The 19,920-nt window shown below is 35.6% G+C and overlaps 1 protein-coding gene across 11 annotated transcripts in view; it reads left to right on the top strand.

The window, feature by feature from the left end:
* Positions 1–19,920, top strand: part of frmd4a (FERM domain containing 4A) — a 154,469-nt gene that overhangs the window by 86,234 nt on the left and 48,315 nt on the right. Inside the window, exon 1 of one of the 11 annotated variants that reach the window (XM_059506813.1) lies at positions 17,238–17,558. The exons of the other annotated variants lie outside the window; for them this stretch is intronic. The gene's annotated coding sequence lies outside the window, so the exon portion shown is untranslated. Of the gene's footprint in view, positions 1–17,237; positions 17,559–19,920 lie in introns of those variants that run through there. 11 annotated transcript variants of the gene reach the window in all.

A 19,920-nucleotide genomic window follows, 5' to 3' on the forward strand; every position in this document is an offset into this window, starting at 1 on the left:
TTTTATCTGTTCCAAGGCTGATGTATAACAGGCTGCTGCTATAGAAACAGAGTGGACAGAAACGAATAAAGCTACAGACATTTCTCACGGGGTGCTCTGCATATCCATGGTATTATCATGTTATTTCATAAACATGGTGTTCTTAGAAGTATTTTGGAGTACAATGTAAATGCCATTATATATAAATAATATATTGAATATAATATATCCAAAACTGTACATATATGTAAAGGGTTTATTTGCAAAAACAGATATGTTTTTTTTATTTTCAAAAAGCCAGTTTTTGTTTTTATTATGTTGTTTTATTTGTGTTGTATTGTGTTAGTTAGCTGTATTTTTAAAGTTATTTTTACTTAATCAAAATAACCCGACTGCAGTTTAATTGAGATTTATTGGAATGCACAATGAAAAAACATGATTTTTGAAAATTTAACATATGAAGTTATCTGTTTGTGTGTGTGTGTGTGTAAATATATATTTACAAATATATTTATCTACAAATGTATAAATATATTTTTCTTTTATTTAGAAACATTCTTAATGCTTTAAATTGCAAAGGTTTACATATATATTTTTTTTAAACCATTGCAATTTAAAGCATTAAGAATGTTCCAAACAATATAACATACATTTGTAAATATTTTTTTTTAGTTTTGTGACATTTGTGTAAATAAATGAATATTTTGCCCACTAGTAGTAATGTAATGTATAATCATATATATATTTTTTAAATATCATATTAAGATTAAATGTACTTCAAAAGTCTGCAGTCTTCTTTGTGCAGATGAAATCAACAGGCAGATGAAGAGCCAAGTGACTTTTGACCCTCTTCATGTTAAGCTTGACCATAGAAATTACCACTTGAATCTCAAGATTACAAAAAGAAACAACAACCCTGTATAACCTAGGAGCTAATCTCACTGAGACCTCACAAAATGACCTTTGAACTTGACCAGAGGGTTTTCTCAGTGTCTGCAGTGTCATTCATTCTGTTATTGCCAATAAAACCACATACACATGTACAGTGTGATGGTAATGGCTTTAGCATGGCTAGTAAATATGATGAACATACATTGTGGCACATTCAGGAGATGCATTCTTTCCACTTCTATACACACACACATACACTTTCCTTACAGCCAACAGTGTTTGATCCAGGAGGTATTTCCTTGGGAGACCCTTCACCCCCCTCTCCCCTTTTCCTTTCATTCTACTTACCAGAAAAACAAGTCTCTCCGTCTTTCTTTTTAAAGCCCAGCACAGTCCGTCAGCCTCAGTAAGGGCATTATCCTTGCACCTTAATACACTGCCATAGAGCTGCTTTTGTTCCATTTAAGCTGTTAATTGTGCGTCTCTCAGAGGGTGTGTGAGAGAACCAGTGAATGTGTGTGAGAGCGAAGACTCCCGAAGTTAGTTTAGTCCTCAGCATATAGTTTTATATACATTTTGCTCCAATATATATAACTGACTGAATATCCTCACTTTTTCTGCCCAGCATATTCTGATTTATAGTACATGGTGAAAGGAACAGGTTAATGTCATTTTACTAACAAAACTTTACCAACAAACTATAAGTCTATTGCATACTAGCTGACATGATGTTAGGTAGTTAACAGGCCATTGTTATGCAGTTGTTAAGACTTGTTAGCACATTGAGTTTTCTGTGTGATTGCTTATGCTGACAAAATACTGTGGTGTTACCATGGTATTTACTATAGCACTGATAATAAAATATGTACAACTATCAAATACATTTTAAAAAGTGTTGCACTACCATGGTACATATATTTAAAAAAAACATGGTACTGTCATGGTATTTTTTATATACTCATTTATAAATGTAATGCTTGTTAAAGTACCTTGTGTTAGTTATAAGTACCTTGCAGTACCATATATATAAAATTGTACATGATTTTCATTACCATGGTAAAAAGTACCACAGTATTACCATCTCATACCATTACTTTAGCATGGTATTTGAAGTATCACATAAATATGTACAGGATTTTGGTAATCATTTAGTACCATGGTAAACCTTGTATCTATGGTACTGTGGAAACCAGTATTATTTTTGTGTGTTTTATTTATTTATTTATATATTATTGTTGTATTTATTCATATTTTGAATTCTTTTATTTTTAGATTTTCAGAACTTTTTATCTAGTTGATTTAATATTTCTATTTAGCTTCAATGTTGTTTTACTTTCATTTGATTAATTTATGCATGCTACTGTAGGAACCAATGTTATTTTAGTATTTTTTTCATATACTTTTATAGTATTTGTTAACATTGTGAATTGACGTTTATTTTAATATTTTCAGTTTTCATTTTAGTTTTGTTATGCGCTTTTGTCTTTTTAGTAGGTTGGTTTATTTCTATTCAGCTCTAATTTATTTATTTTTTCTGTTTAAGTCATTTCTTTTAGTAAGTTTTATTACTTAAACTTATTTTCTGTTAGATGTCAAAGCAACATTTCTAATTCAGTTTATTTATTTTTTCATCCAAATTGTTTTTATCTAATATTAATATTTTATTTTATTTTATTTCAGCTTTATTTCGGTTAAAAATAACAGAACTGATTGGAGCCACAGCATATTACTTCTTTGTAAGGCATGTTGTGCTGAGAACCATGGGAAGGGTCCATGAAGGAATTTCCTTTTTCTTAAATCGAGTCTCATTGTGTTTGTGTGTGTGTGTGTGTTTCAGCAGTCTTTCCTGTAGTGTTTTCCTCCCACTTTTTTAACTGACCTGGCCTTAATTTGAGGGAAATACCATTTTCTCCAGTTTGATGGCAAAGTGCCACCCCTGCAGCTGCTGATGAATGGACTCTTCCACTTCAAGCTCTGTAGAGAGCTCAGGTCTGGAGCAGGACACACATCTATTTTTCTGAGTCGATTTCTCCCTTCGGCCCACAATCTGTCAGTTTGTTTCCCAACTGCAGAGCAGGTAAATGGGCCGTGCTGCTCCGGAATCCTTCCAGTCTCACTGGGATATCAGAGAGGGAACATTTACGAGCCTTCTGGAGCTGTTCGGCCTTGTTTCATTCCAAACTGGAATGCTCTAAACATCACATCAGACTCAACCAAACACACACGCTGATACGCCCCAGCTGTATTTATTCACAATGGTATTTTCCCAGAACATAATGTGTGTTAATCTCTTTGCACATTCTTCGCTGGTGATTTCGGGCCTTCGTTTGGAAGTGGTGTTATCATGGTGATCAGAGTGTGTTTATGTGTGTGTCGGAGCTGCTGACGGGGGGATTGTGTGATTGAGTGCCTTATCATTTCAGACGTTTTGGCTGCAGATGCTGTGTGGGAGTGTGCAACTGCAAAAACATTTAACTGTTTGTTGTGATTCAAAGATGCAAATAGGTAAAGCAGATGCTGAAAATGGATCTAACCGAAAGAATGTGATGAAATAAATATGCAAGTCGAACAGGTTTCCCGGGGGGGGGTTTATTGCTCTTTCATGCCGCAGGAGATTTACAGGAGTTCTTAATTAAGCAGTATCAGCTTAAAATCTCTATAAATCCTTAGGAGAAATAAAAATGGACTCAGTTGTTGACATACAATATGGAACTATAAATGAATTTGGATAGCATTGGTCTTGAAAGAATGTGTAAGAAATGCTTACAAGTTTATTTTGAGATCTTTGAATTTGGTTGCTAGATTTCTAATCTAGTGGCCAGGGTGTTCTGATTGGTTGCCAGTGAGTTGCTATGCAGTTTGAGAGAGTGTTTTAAATGTTTCTGGTGTTTTGATTGGTTAGACTGAATGATTAGGCTCTTCCTGAACCTACATTTGGAACTTCATTAAAGTGCCACTATTATGGGTAATAAAAAGGTTCATATTTTGGTTTTAAGAGTCCACAACAATAAGTTGACATTCATGCAAGGTCTAAAAACACTTTCATCATCTTATAATATACATTTTATTTTACTTTACTTGCTCAGCAACTCCCAAATGATTCACTCAACAATTCATTTTCCCAAACTCCTCCCTTGCGTGACGCTAATCTGTGGGGATTGGTTGATTTTATTTCTATTTCATCTTGCCTGGATTGCATGATAAAGCAGTGTTTGTGAGCACTGCTGCTTTGTGTACAGCCATTACCAGGGAAACCACGCCCCAAAAGGGGCACCTATTTGTCAAGAATGAATTTGCATTTTCATAAAGACCGACAAGTGGGCGGCAATATGCTAATGTTTCATGAACATGAAAAATATTGGGAATCGTTTTAAAAATGACTCAGTTCAATGATTCAGAGTCGACTCTTTCTTTTGAGAGACAATAACTTTATACACGGAGCACTTTCAGATTGAAAACTTTGCAGGATGTTTTCATCCACAAAAATCCATAATGAGGCACTTTAAGATGTTTTTGTTGGTTTCCAGGCTGTTGCTATGCAGATGCCAAAGTGTTTTGAATGGAAAGCGTTTTCTTTTTTGTGGGTAAGAAAAGTGTATTAGATGCCATGTGTGGATATTCTTTGCTGTCACGCATTCTTAAATAAACACAGTCAGCTGTAGTTGACACTGAGAGGGAATTTTATCCAAGCATGTGATTTTTCCATGAATATATATTTTTTTAGTCATATAATAGTGGTATAGCATTAATATTGATTAATAGAAATAGCCTTTTTTCTTTCACTGTAATTTAATCATGCCTTACTGACAGATTACTTTGGGCTCAATCCAGCAGTTCTCTAATCGTGTGTTTTCCCTGTGTGTGTGTGTGTGTGTGTAATCTAGTGGGATTACAGTCAAATGCATGTGATTAGTCTGTATTACCCATAAGGCCGGGTCACACACATACTGAGATGAGGGAATCCTTGATGTTTTGGGTTTTATGCAATATGATTATATTTGTATTCTCTTTGGCATGATGGTGATGTAGATAGAATAAAAGTCTCTATGTCATTTAACAGCAGTTGATAATTTGCATGAAATAAGATTTTATTTTCATATTAAAATTGCATATTATTTTCACATTAATTAAGTTGCATTTTAAATTACCTGCTATGTATTTTATTATCACGAATGGCTTTCACAAATATAGCTCTAAGAATACCTCTGAATGGCATCATAATTTGAGTTTGTTTCATTGATACAAAGCTTCATCATAAAGAATCTGGATTCTAATTTAAAAAGTGAAATAGAAAATAAAAGTGTACACACACTCATAAATGGATATAGGTATATAGATGTAGCTATATATATGAAAAGAAGTCTTGTATGCTCACCAACGTTGCATTTATTTGTTCAAAAATACAGCGAAACCAGCAATATTATGAAAAATTATTGCACTTGAACTGTGTTCTATTTGAATGTATTTAAAATGATTTATTTCTGATATGTCAAAGCTGAATTTTCAGCATCATTACCCAAGTCTTCAGTGTCACATGATCCTTCAGAAATCATTTGAATATGCTGATTTTGCATACAAGAAATTTTCACACAAGAATATATTTTATTAATGCTAAAACCTTGTGTTTAATATATTTGTGAAATTGTGATTTTTATTTTTTTTTTTATGTGATTTTTTTTTTTGTGAACCGGCATTTTTTTTTTCATAAGTACATCAGTTTAATGTGCTGTACAAAAATAATCATTTTAGAAAAAAGAGAGATATTGACCCCTAGAATAGTCCTATTTGTTCATGGACAAGAGGGGAAGAGATTCTTATTGAACAGACTTTGGCTGACCTCTGCCATGAGCCTTGGCGAGCTGTCATATTCAGAGTTGAAAACCGGCATATTCCAAACGAAAAAAGCCCTAATTACTGTCAAAATCTCCCACATCATCCTCTGTGACCTATGACCTGATTCAGCACATCATTAGGCTGTATTAATATTTCATGCAAACATACTCTCACATGCTCAAACCTAATCTGAAGACACTTAATCTGTGTGTCAATAATACACTAACATAATAAATAAGTCAGTAATGAAGTTACAGGTGAATGACATCAGTATTTGTTGTGTGGTTAAAGAACAAGACTGTGTTCATAATATACTGTTCTATGCACAATTTTTTTAAAACACAGAATGTGAAAGAACGTCATTCCATTTGCTACATTATATTGTCACATGATCTCATTAGACGAATGAGATTATATAATAAGAGATAGATGTTCAAAATCAGTTATTTTTGTTATGCAAAAAATTTAAGATCAAGTTGAGCGTGTTGCATTGTGGGACTCTTTACCCAGCATAGTGTGATCTAGAATAAGTAATCGATTATATATGTAGTCTAAAGCAGGATCTCTTGGCTCTAAGGAATTCCAGATCTGACTTACACAGCTTCCAGGAAGGCTCTCCAGACACGACAGGTGTGCTGAGATGAGATTTGATTTAGTGCCAGGAATTGAGAGAGAAATGCACCTAGAGCCACATTCTGTTACTATGGTGATACTTGTGTCTAATAGTGACATAAGCGCGTCAAGAGGAGGCTGAATGCTGATATATTAGTATTTGAATTGTAAACAAGGATTAAAGAGAGAGAGAGAGTGTGTGTGTGTGTTTGTGTGTGTGTGTGTGTGTGTGTGTGTGTGTGTTTAAACAACCAGACATTTTGGCAAGATACCCAAGGATAATTTGCATTTCTAATCTTGATAAGATACACAGTCTAAATCTCTTGGTTTCTTTTTTTTTTCTGTATTATTATTATTTTATTTTTATGGTAGTGAGGATTAAGGTAGAGCTTTAGCAAACTTTCACTCAGGTCTGGTTCAATTCTTCTACTGTATGTAGTTACCATTTTTATTTATCCAATTAATTCCTCACAGATTAAAAAATGGGCTGTAAACAGCTGTTCACATTGACTCTAATTATGACCGAGAGAGAGTGTTGCTTCTTCCTGTTTGAGAAAGTGATGATATGAAGGGTAGTCAAGGCCAGCTGCCCACTCATTTCCTCTCTTTCTGTTTGATATTCTGTCTGTGTACTGGTTAAACTGTGTGATGGGTCATGAAGTTCATTGTGTCTGCAGAGCCTGCACAACACAGCCAATTAGAGATTCAGCCAATCAGGGCTCACTTCTCACACCTGACCTGAACATACCAGTCACAGCTCCGGTGAGAAACCATAGAGATGGGCATTTATGCAGCAGCCCGGTCAAAGTGATTGATTTACACTTGTTTAATTAAAAATGAGTGAGGGACAGTAGGAGAGAAACAGATTTATGGAAAGTGTCCACTTAGTCTACAATGACAGTGACACACGATGATGTACTTTTGACTGTGTGAGAGAGAAATTCACTATTAAACTGATAACAATTTTGTTGAGGGAGTTTTTTTGTGTGTGTGTGTGTGTGTGTGTGTGTGTGTGTGTGTGTGTGTGTGTGTGTCACATATTATTGCATAACTAGTGTCTGTCCTAACTGAAATGAAAGCATATAAGCATAGAAACAGAATTTCTTTCTTTTTTTTGTACAAATCATATTTGTATCATATAGACTAATGGAAGATATAAAAGTGTTTTTTTTTTTTTCCAGATTTAAATATTGGCTGGCATAGGTTATTTGTTATGTTCATTTACCCTATTTTTACATTTAGACCATATTTGCTGTCGTCTAAAATAATTTATTAAAATTAATATAGGGTTAATTTAGTTGCTCATATGCTATTATAATTTAATATTATGATTAATATTGATATTTTAAATTAGCTTTCATTTTTACTTTAAATTTTTTAATTTCTTAATAATTTTTAATCATTGTTTTGTTTTAATTATGTTTTAATAATTTTGTTATGTCCTTTTTGTCATTTCTATGTTTTTTTATTTTATTTCTATTTGGATTTAAGAGAGTATTAAAATGAATCATGCAACGTGTTTTACTAACGCTTGCGCTTGTCAAATTACTAGTATTTGCGCCATTATTTAATGCCCCAAAAAGCATATCTTAAACTAATTTTTGCTAGAAATGGCTGCATTTGTTGTTGCTAGGAGGAGGCACCAAAGAGAATAGAGAGCACATGGTTGAAGGGAGAGGATTTTTTCCAAACATATTAATTTATTTGGAATGCCAGAAGAACCCATTTATTTATTTATTTATTTAGACAAAATAGTATAGGGTTTATATATACACACACACTGGCCATTTATCATTGGACTATAACATAAATATAAAATAATGATCGTATTGTCCAAAATGTAAATTCTAGTGCATCACAAGATTACATTGTTTAAAAATCTTTTCTTTGCAGTAATAAAAGCATTCATAATTGTCATTGCTACCAGGAACTTTGTCAAACTGAGGTAGAAGATATAATGTTTCTATCTTTGAAATGGACTGTCTTTACAGACAGTTCAGGTGTTGGAATGGAGCAGTTCTTGGGAGGAATAAAAACATTTGTCAATTCAGAGCGTAGCGCGTATCTTGGGGGGTCCATTATATATCCAGGAACACCTGAAGTCCATACACATATCTATTTCAGTTTAATAAACTGCAGATGTGTGTGTGGCCCAAAATACTCCTTCACTCGCTCTCTTTTATCAACAAACTCCAAATTGCTTTAGTTTCGCCAGAATCCCAAGAATGCTTGACCGACTAAAGAAGTCTTCTCATACAGAAATAGCCACCGGTGCTGCATGAAAGCATTCCTCTGAAAACACAGCATGAGAAAACAGCTCAAAAACTCTGAGAGTGATGGGAAAAGAGAAAGTGTTTATTTATTTATTTTTTATTACATTTAAAGGAATAGTCCAAAATGTTAAATTATATAATTGTTTATAACGTTCATTTAAATCAGGCTTCAAAAACAAATAAAAATCACTATAAAGGTACCCTAAAACTAGTTTGCACTTCACATAAAGTTACATTTTATGAGGAACACACTAAATTCACAGATTAATTACCAAAAATGTCCCACTCTGTTGTACTCCATTAAATGTTTTTGGTCATCTGCCATTGTAAAAGAGCAGCATGATCTTTTTGTTTCCTTTAGAACAACATGATACTGAAATGATACACAATTTTCATTTTTGCAGTGAACTATTTCTTTAAGACCTTTGCTAGATAAGGCTTCCTCTTCAATGGATCATCATTCCCAGGAGAGCCCTTTATTAAACACACACAAGCATACACCGGCTGTGAAGATGAGCTGTGAATGGTGAGAGCAGTGATGTGGTCTGTGGTCAGAGTGTGTAAGAGGCTGGAGGAGGCACAGACTCCATTGCTGTAAGTGATGCTATAAGCTCTCTCTGTTTTGTGATGTGTGTCTGTGAGGGATCGTTTCTTCTACTCCACTGACTCATATACTCACTGAGGTTTATGTCCTGGTTCTCACACACACACTTTCACACTCTCAGAGAACATAGGATTCTGCTGACATGTGCAAAATGAAAGACACACTTAGTCATGTGAGAGGAGAGGAGATCTCATTTATTGATCCACACAGTTCCTGAGTCAGCAATCTGGTCGTGTTACACACAGACATTTTCTTGTCCTTTATGACTGGTGACAATTATAGCCCACTTTTCTAAAAGCTTTTGTTTCACTGAGCATAACAGTTTTTTTTTTGCTAAGCATAGTTCTAGTTCTAACTCTAGCCTGTATGTTGTTGTTGTTTTCCACAGTTTTTTCCAGTTCATTTAAATAGTCCTGCAGTCTGAAAATGTCATATTTAAAAGTCTTCCACGAAACTTAACAAACAATACGAGACCATAAATATGACATGAATTAAAAAGGCAATGTTTAAATTGGTTTTAGATGTTGTAAGCAATCTTGAATGAGAATTTTTAATAAATCAACTGAGCAAATCACTGAATCACTTAAAGACAGTCTGAAAGAATCAGCATTTTTTAACAAATTGGGTGAGTAAATGATTCATTCAATCACTCATTCATATGGTCACTTGATTTGTTTCTGATGTTTGAAAGAACTGGTTGAATGAATGATTAATTGACTCACTCATAAAGACAGTCACTTGTTTTTCTTCTGAATAAATCAGTGTTTTGAACAAATTTGTTGAGTCAGTGATTCATTGAATCACTCTAAGACAGTCACTTAATCTGTTCCTGAATGATTCTGAATTTTGTTGACAAAGTTTGAATGATTTTTTGAATCACTCGCTTAATTTGTCCCTGAATAAAACAATGTTTTGAACAAATCAGTTGAGTCTGTGCCTTGTTGAATCACTTATAAACATAGCCACTTGAATCTGTTTTTTTTTATTATTATTATTATTATTATTAATTGATTGATTGATTTAATGTTTCAGAGAAAGACTCCACAAAATGCATGTCACACATATACATACATGCATAACATACTGTAATGTTTTACTTGTCAGGAAGGCTACATGTTTGTCTAGATATAACTTATTTTTTTCCTCTCTCATACACATTCACAGCAGGGTCAGTTTCTGTTTGCCAGAGATGGATTTGCATTCAGTCGTTCTACCCTCAATCAATATTCAAAAAGGCGTGAGAACAGAATGACTCAGCTTTTAACAGAGAAACCTTTACAATCGCATAGAAACCATGGAAAACTTCAAATAAAACTATAGACGAATATGTTCTAGTAAGTTCGAGTAAACATTATCGACTCAATCACTGTTTATCTCGTCATGTTTATCTTATTTATTTGTCCCATGTGTTTTCAATGTATACGGTGCAATATATTTGTGTGTGTGGGTGTGTTAGTGGGCTGTAAAGCTTTAGATGTTTAGGTTGTGTCTGTGTGTGTGTAGTAAGGCCAGATGGGAGTAAAGCTATGCAGTGAAATTACAGCAGGAGAGATCTCACACACGTTTGAAGTGCTCGCATGTGGGTGTGTGTTGCTTTTTTTCCACGGATTTAACTGGAAACACATTTTCTTCTCTTATAACACACACATGCACTGACATGAGGCACAAAAAAAAGAGTCATTCCCGGTCTCTTTGTGCATATGGCCCCCTATTCTGAACTGGCTTCTATACTGTACAGTATATAGAGAAGTTACAGGTCTCTTTAGACCATTCAAAAACATTCTCACATACATCTGAGGACAGTTATGATCCTCAGTAGTCCAATAGCATACACACCTGTACAGACACAGGTGCTTTGGTGTCCATCCCAAAAACGTTGTTGGATAACTATTTCACGGTGCACAATTACTCCTTTAATCCCTTTAAAGATCTGAAACTCTTATAACCCACGGCTAATACATCCAAGGCTTTCCCATAAGGAAAATACCATAACCTCACTCACACCTGGATCTGTGAAGACTCTGCATATAGAATTACACAAATTCAGTATCAACACGAGCACACACTCACCCATGCTCACTGCAGAGACTGTGGGGGTTCTTTGATGTGATTTAAAGGCGGTTTTTAACCGCTACGATTATTCATAAAAAAAAAACCTCCACCCACAGCCAACATCCTACACTCTAAAAACTGAACCCCACCAAAGCCCCGTGGCTCGTCCACCCCCAGTCCCTGAGCTGAAGATGATGAGAGCATGGCACATGACAGGGCTTACGGTTTGGTGTGGTGTAGACGGTTTTTGTGTTTATGATCCCAGCAGATTTTAGGATTGCTGCAAGAAACAGATAGCAGAAAGAGATTCATAGTCCATTTTAAAGAAGATAGACCCCAAATGAAAACACACTCTGTTGTTGCAAAGTCATATGATTTTCTTTCTTTCATGGATGGATACAGAGAAATTGTGAAGAATTAAAACATTGATTAATTATATATATTTACATTTACATTTAGTCATTTAGCAGACGCTTTTATCCAAAGCCACTTACAAATGAGAAAAATAGAAGAAATAAGACCAATGAGGAAACAACAACAGTATACAAGTGCCAAGACAAGTCTCAGTTAGTCTAGCAAAGTACACATAGCTATGTTTTTTAATAGAATAGAAAAGAAAGATTATGGGCTCTATAATACACCCGGCGCAATGCGACGCAAGGCGCAGCATAAGTGTGTTTGCTAGTTTCAGTCCGGCGCCGTTCGCATTTTCCCGTCCAGTGCCACGTCATTTAATTAGCAGATGCATTTGCTCTCATTTTTGCGCCCATGGGCGTGCTGATCTAAAAAAGATGTGTTCAGGTGTTAAGGAGCTGAAAATAGACTGCGCCATAGACCAACTCAAACCTGGTCTAAAGTCTGGCACAATGTTTTTTCTTTGTTATTTAAGGAGCGTACACGCTGCTTATTAAACACAGGGATGCACAGCAGCACACAAACATGCCAAATATAAAAAATTAAAGGATTGCAATGCATAGATTTTTTTGTAGGCTAAATAAATAAATATATATATATACATATGCCGTGAGTGCACCTGCGCTGTGCGCTTTACACTTTGCATTTAGATCATTAAAATAGGGCCCTAAATGCATTTGTTGTATGTGAAATTGCAGTTTAAAACATTCAACAAATGTTCTCTTTATGAGTTCCATGAAAGAAATTAACCCATTTATGAGTAGAGCAACATGAGGATGAGAAAATGGTGACCAAGTTTTCATTTATGGATAAATTGTCCCTTTAATAATTTTTTTTAAGTCTAAGAAGTTTGACTGACTATTGTAATGTCCTATAATCCTATATACACTACCATTCAAATGTTCAGAATCTGTAAAATCTTTTTGAAAAGTCTCTTATGCTCATCAGTAGTGTTGCTTTCGTCAACGAAAATTTTGACTTAATATCGACGTCAATGAACCTTTATCATGTGATGAAAACGACGAGACGCAACGTAAATGCTGGTCATGTGACGATGACTATATTGATGACTATATTGCATTATACATCTAATTATTATTGACAAATAAAAATTAGACTAAATGTGGTTTACAAAATAAAAACTATGCTAAAATGTCTTTATTTTCTTGACCATAGCTAGATTTTGTCTGGTTTAGTCGTGTTATTATTAGTTTGCAGTATTTCTGTTTCCTGTGTCTCACTTCAGGGGCTGCATCAGGTTGCACTGCGCAGACGCAGGTGATGTCAATTCCTCAAGCCCCACTCACAGCATTATTTAGAAGATGACAACAATAGTCTGACACAGAGAAAGGGACAGATGTGTGTACTTCTAACATGTTTGGTTGGTAAAATAAATGTTTTAATTCAAATCAGAGAGTCTTCCGTGTCTGGAATGGATGTATTCTTGACTCTATAAGGTAACAATAATATAATAAGATAACCTTGGTTGAAATGGGTTCGGCTAAAAGAAAATTTAGGTTTCTTTTATACTGCTAGGTACTTGTACTAAATTGACTGGGTTAAATAGAATTGCATTACTAAAACGAGACTATAATAAAATTTTCATTGACTAAAACTAGACGAAAATAGTTATGGATAATTCTGTCTAAAATAAGACTAAAATGCTCAGACTTTTAGTTGACTGAAACTTGACTAGACTAAAAAGAGTATGAACGTGATTAAAACTAATAAAAACTCAAATGACAGCTCCACAAAAAGACTTAAACTAAAACTAAAATTAAAACAGGCCGCCAAAAACATCACTGTTCACCAGTACTGTATTTATTTGATCAACAATGCAGAGAAAAATATGAATATTGTAAAAAAATTATTACAATTTAAAATAACTGTTTTCTATTCGAAAATATTTTAAAATGCAATTTATTCCTGAGATGCAAAGCTGAATTTCCATCATCCTTCCTCCAGTCTTCAATGTCATATGATCCTTCAGAAATCAATCTGATGCTGCTCAAGAAATATTTCTTATTGTTTTTACAGTTTAAAAAGTCTTCACTCTCTTTGCTGGATAAAAGTACCCCACATTTTTGAAAGGTATTGTATATGTTACTTTTCCCTAAATTAAAATTAAAATGAAAGTCTGTGTGTGAATGTGAGCAGCAAGGTTAAGGGATGAACTCCATCTTGATTCAATTATAGGTCAGCTCTGTTTACATGTAGTTCCAACATTATTGGCCACATACAGCCACAACCTCACATGTACACACACACACACAGACACACACACACACAAACACAAATAGCATTCAGTCCTTCCCCCATCCAATTTTACAGTTTACATCAGCCATACAACCTGTCCTTATGTCTGCAGATGAAGTGTAACCCATGTGACCGTCTTCCAAAAAATAACAAACCCCTCGAAATATACACACACACATACACACCGCTTAGTCTACGAGCCTGAGGCAGTGAGACACAAATAACCAAGCTCAGAGACTCCTAACCAGAACCACATTTTCTTTATTGAGAGAAGGCAAGAGAAGTCAGTTTCCCATCTATTTTTTTTTTTTGCGTTTTAAGGAAATTTCAGCCTTTTATTTTCTCAGGGAACATCGCAATCTCTTCTTCTTGTACTCTTCTGGCTGCTTTAGACACAAAAGACAGTACGTATTAAACAAATTGAGGCTTTGGTCTGGCAGACATGGGCGGGATTGGTCTTTCAGAAGTTTATTTTAGAACTTCTCTCTCCCTAATCACAGTCGTGTGAGCCTGGACATTCTCATTTATTCCGAAACGCCCCCACAGTATCAAGGGTTTCCTTTAGTATATGAATGTTCCCCTCCATCCACGAATAACAGTAAATGCACACACACTCTCCCTGTTTTAAACAACGGGCTCTTGTGACACTGTTCGGATGTGTGCCCAGAGGAAGTAGCCAATAAATGAAGTTAAAATATGTATAAGATCACGAGGGACTGTTTAAGTTGGACAGTGGTGTTTCCGTTGTGGCTGAGTGTCCAAAATCACCAGCGATACGAACAGCCGGGATGTTGTGGTTCTCAGTCACCTTGCGCCACCTCCATTATGTTTCTCAAAGAACCTTTCAGTGTTCAGTTCTTCAAAGAACCATTGTTTTAATATTAATTTTAATATTCTAAAGAACCAAGAAGGTTCCATGAATGTCAAAGGTTCTTCATGGACCCATAGATGCTATTGCATTGAATAGCATATTGGTTCCCAAAAGAGCTTTCACTTAACATTTCCTAAAAAACATAATTTGTTAGTGTAAAGAACCTTTTAATGATCTAATGAACAATTTTGACTATATAAAAAAAACACTTGGAATGCGTGCAATGGAAAGGTTTCATGGGTGTTAAACATTCTTAGAAAGATCATTACCTATAAAGAGCCTTTTTTTTTAAGAGTGCATAATAATTCAAATTAAGAGCTGATGGATCGGACTGTCATCAGATCCGACAAATACACTGAGATTCGTCTGACCTCAGATGCTTGTGTTTGTTTATTGATGGTGTTATCGCCAGCAGTTGAATGGTTATGAAATGTAAGCCTGCAACCTAATTGCATTATGTTTGGAGTGTTTTTCAATTACTTTTCAAAGGTCTTCCCATGAGTATGCGTGAGAGACTGATGAAGAGAGATGGAAAATCCTGACCCTCAGTGCAGTCTTTCCCTCCATTGTTAAAGTGCATTTAAAGCAGGGCTGAAAATCGTTGAACCAACGGCTGTGGAAATTATTCTGTGCTGTATCATTGTAAGACATAATGCACTGGGGATTCTTTTTTTTTATTTTTTTTTTTTATCATGGCCCAGTGCGATGAGATGCAATTATTACAGCATGTTATTTATTTATGTATTATTACATGTTTTTTAAAACCTAAAGGCTTTTCACACTATATGCTTAAACTTGGGTTCTCTTTAAACCCCAGGTTAAGGCCAATTTTAATCCTTGGTTAAACAGAATTACATATAACCTATTATAAATTAAACAATGCTTAACTCAGTTACTGGTTTGCATAATGCACTTACAGATCTGTAATGTTAATGCACTTGCATAGGTTTACATGTAAATTTCTACATGGAAAATATCATCTAAATATGTCAAATGATGACAGAAAATGTTGCCTTCTATTATCTCGTCTTAGCTTGTGTTTCAGATGGACAAGCTGTTTTACATTAAGTTAGGGATACAATTATGTCTGATTTAAAAACTAAACAAATTCTTTGTCATGGCCTGAGAATGATAGAAATAGCTCTTGTGAATTGCTATGCAGAATTTATGCACACAGGCTATGACCCTTTAAAGGAAAACACCTTTCAGTTTTTGTAAAAGTTTTCGCTGAACCCTCTGCAATGTTGACTTTGTGGTAAAACGACCGTTAGACGTCTGTGTGAAGGAGTTCACACAAATCAACTGTCTCTAACAGTCAGGTTCAGTTTAAAAAGCATCTTTCAAACTTTTCCCTCTCCCTTTTCCTTTCTTTCGTTCACCCTGGCCAAACCAAACGGGAAGGGAAATCTGAATTAGAAACGGAGGGACGGAAGAAGTCAGGCAGAGGGAGAGAACGGGTGCAACCCATTCCCAAAAGTTTCTGCTGCGTTTCTACTGCAAATCCAGATGTGGATCTGTTAGTCTTTGGTCAGCTTCACAAGAACAGGGAGCTCACAATTTACATCCCATCTACCTTTTTGTCCACTCTTTTAAATGTTTTAATGTTTTTCCACAGTGCAGAAAATCCCTTACAGTCGTAGAGTGAGATGGTAATAATGCAGTACTTTGATATATAATAAACTGAATAGTTGCATGTACATACAAAAAAAAAAAAAAAAAACTACACCATCCTTACAAAAAATTATCAGGTCAGGTAATATTGTGGTGATATTATAGAAAGATATTATAGTGATATTATAGTACCATGCTTTTCAGACATGATGACATTTTTGGACATGTATCTCCATCTGATATTTAAATATAGTACAAGGTATTTCCAGAAAGCCATACACATCTAAATAAATGGTAGTACTATACTTTTATAGTCGCAAGTTTTGGAGAGATGCAATATTCCTGGTGTAATCCAGTGATATTTTATTTGTATGTAGCTAGTATTAGTATTGATTAATATTTTTAATTCGCTTTTATTTCTATATTTTCATTTAAATTTTTAAGTAAAGTTTTAGTTTGTTATGTGCTTTGTATCATTATGTTATATTTATTTTTTTATATTTATGTTTAGGTTTTATTTTTCAGTTGTTGTAATTTTGGTTAATGAGACAGTTGCCATTTACAAAGTTAAAGTTTTTTCTCTAATACTTACATTTTTATTTTTAATGCAGCTTTATTTTGGTACACAAAAATGAATTACAATATTTTAGCATAGGTGAAACAACAAACAAGGTGTAAAATGATGATGATGTCAGTCTGGACTGAGTGTGTGTGCGTCGCGTTTTAGTCGTTCACAGCCTCGCCGGTGTCACGGGAGGAAAGGCGGAGGAAGAAGAGCAGCAGCAGGAGAAGGAGGGGTTGGGGTTTGCTGTGGAGGGGCTGCTAGTGTGTGTGTGTGTGTGTGTGTGTGTGTGTGAATAGTTTTGTGTGGAGTTGATTGCTGGACGCGGGCCAGCGGTCCCTGTGAAACAGCGCGTTGAGAGCGGAGAGGGATGGGATGGGATGCGCTGGCACTGCCGCTGTCAGTCCGCTCTGCTCCGCCTGTGCAGCTTCACCGGGGATCACAACAACGACATGTATGATGCTGACTGATTTAGGCCGGCGTGTAAACGTTTTCTCATTGGATTTAACCCATTTGGATTACGGTTGTTGTTAGAGACCATTTGTTTATTATCTCGGCGTGGAATTCACTTATGCTGGAGCGTAAGGGATTTTTAACAAGGCAAGTCGCGCGCACGTCTCGCGTTTCCCGCTTCAGTCAGTCAGTAAGGGACGGTGGACGGATGGATGCGTTAAATCCGGTTTCGTTCTGTTTTTGTTTTTGTTTTTTTTTACTTAACTAAACCGTTTTACACACCTTTTACTGTCTTCTCGAGATAGCGCACTGATTTGTGACCATACACGGAGGATATCATCGTTAAAATCCGATTTTAGAAGGTGAAAAAGGTCCTCAAGAGTGTAAACTGTTCTGCTGCTAACTTAGCCTGCTAGCCACTCAACGTTACATCAGAAACACCGAGGCATGTTATGTGAGAAATACTGACTCGTTTTCTCATAATGTTGATCTGTTTTGACGAACGTCGTCCTTAAGGTGGTTTTTAGAAACTGTTAATGTTGCTTTTAAAGGAGTTTGCATATTAAACTAGCTAGGTCATTTGCTTTGCTTGGTCACAATTACTGCCCACTTATACTCATCCTTTTTACAAAAGCTGTTAACCTGTGCTGACAGCTGAATATGATCAGATCTACTGTGGATAGTTACTTAAGAGGATTGCATGCATGTGACAATCACGGTCATATCCTTAAAATCCTTGAACAATGCAGTTGTGTTAAATCTTGCCTCATTAGATTTACTGGAAATGTCATATGACAGTCTCATAGAAAGGATTTGATTTTGTCTCAAAACCTACCGTTGTGGGCTTTCTATCTATCTATCTATCTATCTATCTATCTGTCTGTCTGTCTGTCTGTCTATAGTGTCTGTCTTAACTGGATGCCTACCTAAACAGCAATTTCTTATGTCTTTGCTTTATTAAATGTATTGATAGTAATGCTTCTCATGGAAAGGATATGTTGATTTGGACTGTCTGAAAAACTCACCTACACATAGATGTGTTTTACTTTAGTAAATTTTGATGCAATGTCCAATTAGATGTAAGCTGCCTAACTAGACAGCACCATAGCTACATTGATACAAAAATGCTGTGTAGATAAGCTCAGTAGAGCATTTTTGGCTTCATAGATACTTTCCACTAATAAATGTGGTTGCTGTTTCCTATGACACGGTCATAGAAAGGACTGTCTCAAAACCTAATGAGATGCCTACCTAAACAACATTTTTGTGCTTCATAGATGCATTCAGCTTTATTTGATTTAGTAGCAGTGTGCTGTGACATCCTCATAGGATGCAAAAGCCTGCAGAGATGTGAGCTTTCAACCTAGACAGCATTTTTGGCATCATAGATGGCCGGCCTGAAAAGGCTGTCTGTGTAGGTTTTGAGGCACAGCCTGAAATTGGGGTCTGTCTACAGACAGTAAACAAAGCAGACTAGGTTGTGTCTATCTAGGCAGCTGTGGTCCTGCCAGTTCAGGGTGACGGATGTCTTTTTTTGTGTGTGCTGCTCATCCTGTGATGTCTGCACTGCAGGGCAGCAGTGTCAGCAGGCTGATGTACTCTAGCACACACGGTCAGGCATGAAAACCAGACATGTAGTCGCCTAGACTTTTATCATTTGTCAGTCTGCACCATGAGACTTATTACGTGGATGAATTTGGGATGAAAATGGATTTTTCTGGCTTTGTGGTGTCCATGTGCATGTGTGGTCTGTGTGGTGCACTGTCATTTTCTTGTCATTGTGCATTAAGGGGAGAGGCTAAATGCTCCCTTGCTGTGTGTATGTGGTTGTGTCTAGCAGTCTTAATCATCATGAGGACATCAGCCACCTCCAACGATGTTAAATATCTGTCTGATATGATCTGAATTGGATGTTCACCAATTCAAAAGGTCCTACATTTCTATCTTCTACACATCATACTGCTCCTTGACAGTGTATGTGAAGCTAACATGTAGCTTAGGATTTAGTACAGATAAATCGCAATGAAACCCTAAACACTGCATCAGGGTCAACCTTAAATCTGCACTAGAGAGTGGGTTTATCTTCAGATCAGATTATGTTACGCTGTAATCTTCTCTTCTGCAATGTGCATCAGAGTAGCTGCACCTTATTATTAGGGCTCCCTGATTTTGGGGGAATCTAATTGCATTTTTGCAATTATTTTGAAAGCTCCCAAGTTTGCTGTGCTTGACTGTAGGGCTGGACAATTTGACTATAAAATAATGCTTCACTGCAAAATAAAAAATCAAGTATTTAAAAAAAAAATATTGGAACATTAATAATAATGCTTAAAAATAATAATAGTTTGCAGATCAACTGTAATATTGCAAGATTAATATATATGCCTTTCTTAATTTCAAACGTTAAGCCATCAAGCTTTTATTTTGGCAGAAAATTGCAGGGAGGCCTTAAAGTTTCTATTTTGTCGACGGACATAAATGCAGGGCTTAAAGTATTCCGGCACCGTGC

Source organism: Carassius carassius, chromosome 23, assembly GCF_963082965.1.
Source record: "Carassius carassius chromosome 23, fCarCar2.1, whole genome shotgun sequence".
Taxonomy (NCBI): Eukaryota; Metazoa; Chordata; class Actinopteri; order Cypriniformes; family Cyprinidae; genus Carassius; species Carassius carassius.